The following is a 2,280-nucleotide window of genomic DNA, read 5'->3' on the forward strand; positions in this document are numbered from 1 at the left end:
GTGTGCACATTGGTGCGCGTTCACTCAACACGGTGAAAAAACGTGTGACGCGCTTGCAGTGACTTGTTATCGGCAACCCAAACATGGCAGACTAATGAACAAATCCAAATGGTGTCCCGCCGCACTCCTTACTGGAAAACCCCTTGCGTTCGGTGCTGAAATGACTGCGGATGGCGCCACTGGAAAACGCAAAAAAAAAATGCACGCTCATGTGCACCACAAGTGCGGATGTTGCCTAAAGCAATCTGTTGCCGTGCGCTAATTCCCGCACATTATGTTATTATTTTATGGCGTGCATCAAGGCGGTCCTTTATGAGTGAGCTGCCAACGCACCACAACGGATGAACAACCCTTCATGGACCTTTTTAACAACGTGCAGTATATGCGCTATGGCGCGTTGCAGTGCCCAGGGCTCTACTGTACGCTGCGCTGACAATGAACTGCACCACAACGCGCACATAGCGCTGGTCATTGAATGATGTATTCATGATTGCAGAGCTGCTTTCATTTGTGTCCTTCCTATCTGCCTAGAATGCAGTATTAACTCTTAAAGTGAACCTGTAACACCCCTAACGCTAATGTCCCCCTGTTATTTTGCCCATTCACCTTTTCCTACGCCGGGAGATAAAAATACGTTGTTCCCTTTAAGTGCGAAAAAACAAAGTGAACGTTCGACTGTCATTTTTTTCCCCCCTGTGCCTTTAAGGCTGTGCAGCACAGTAGCAGGAGAGAGAGTCCAGCCTCCTCTCTGAGCTCTGGAATGGCAAGCAGTTCCTGATGTGTTCAGAGCAGAAAGACACACACACACCCTGTACTCCGCCGCTGTGTGTGTCTGCCACCAGCCTCAGCAACACTCCGCTCCAGCCTGAGATATAATGGGGGCACTGGGAGCCTGAGACCGCACCGCACACCCTGCACCACTGGTAAGGCACCGCTGAATGCCCTTGTCTTCGCTCTTTCCTCCTTCTCTGCCTCCTTGCTGCATTCCCTGACAACAGCTGCGCAAACAGCGTAGACCCGACCGCTGCCGCTTCAGAAAACGCAGGCTAGATGGCTGCGTCCAGTCAGTCCGCGTTAACCCTTTAGCTGCAGCATGACGTCAATCCACCCGGCGTTGGGCGTGACGTCGACGCAAGCGTCAGTCGCATGCTACCATCAAGAACCACAAATCCCAGCATGGGTGTGCTCGGGCTTGTAGTTATACTATACTATACGGAGCCAGGATGACTACAAGTATGTGACGACGGCTAGCTGCGCTCATGCGTCCGTCTCATTCAAATTGGGGCGCATGCTACAAAGCTGAGTGAATATGGGGGGGCTGAGATAGCGTCAGAGAAACAAAGGTCACCGGCACTCCAGAATTGTGATCAATACTCCTTTATTGATGTATGCTTAATTTAGTTACGTTTCGGGGCCACGCAGGGTCCCCTTCATCAGGGAGGACAGTGATAACGTAAGTACATCAACCCTATATTGCTGGCACGCTAAAAAGCTTTCCGCAGCGGGCCCTGTGTACGAAGGACGCAGCAAACATCGTTATCGGTACCCGAGCTGACATATACGTGGAGACATGGAGGCTCATGCTTATAAGCTGTCCATGGCATGGGCATCACTAAGAAGTACCGCCATGCCGTTAGGTGTGCAAGGTGGATCATCCAAAATAAGACGACCGTGTGTATCGACCGCTGACGTGATCTGGGATGTAATGTGTTGCAACAGCGCCTGTTAAAGTCAGCAGGCGGATGAAGTAGCTGTGTTTATAGAGAGTCTGGTGTTTATAACGTTACGCTGGTCATGTTGTATTTGGAACTCTAGGAATCGCGGGAAAGGATACTTTGTTACCTGTTCTGAACACTGGTACCCCTCAGTGTCCTGTCTCATTGTCCATCATTGGTTGTCACCTGCAGGACTGAGTGATGAGACCATGGCACTTGTCATGAGATAATCACATGAGTGCCAAAGAGAGATCGAGAGAGAGAACCACAAATCCCAGCATGGATATGCTTGGGCTTGTAGCTCCCCGGCTATACAGAGCCAAGATGTCTACAAGCGTGTGGCAATGGCTAGCTGCGCTCATGCGTCCATCTCATTACAATTGGGGCGCATGCAACAAAGCTGAGCGAATATGGGGGGCTGAGATAGCGTCAGAGAAACAGAGGTCATCGGCACTCCAGAATTGTGATCAATACTCCTTTATTGACGTATGCTCAAATCAGTTACGTCTCGGGGCCACGCAGGGTCCCCTTCATCAGACAAAACAATGATAACATAAGTATAACA

General features: G+C 50.4%; 1 protein-coding gene across 1 annotated transcript in view; it reads left to right on the top strand.

Annotated features, from left to right (window-relative positions):
* The first annotated feature begins 735 nt into the window (after positions 1 to 735).
* The window catches only part of DAAM2 (dishevelled associated activator of morphogenesis 2), a 202,585-nt gene continuing 201,040 nt past the window's right edge, over positions 736 to 2,280 (top strand). Inside the window, exon 1 of the mRNA XM_018567383.1 lies at positions 736 to 923. The gene's annotated coding sequence lies outside the window, so the exon portion shown is untranslated. The remainder of the gene's footprint in view (positions 924 to 2,280) is intronic.

This window comes from Nanorana parkeri, unplaced genomic scaffold (genome assembly GCF_000935625.1).
Source record: "Nanorana parkeri isolate BGI_ZX_2015 unplaced genomic scaffold, ASM93562v1 scaffold1040, whole genome shotgun sequence".
Classification (NCBI taxonomy): domain Eukaryota; kingdom Metazoa; phylum Chordata; class Amphibia; order Anura; family Dicroglossidae; genus Nanorana; species Nanorana parkeri.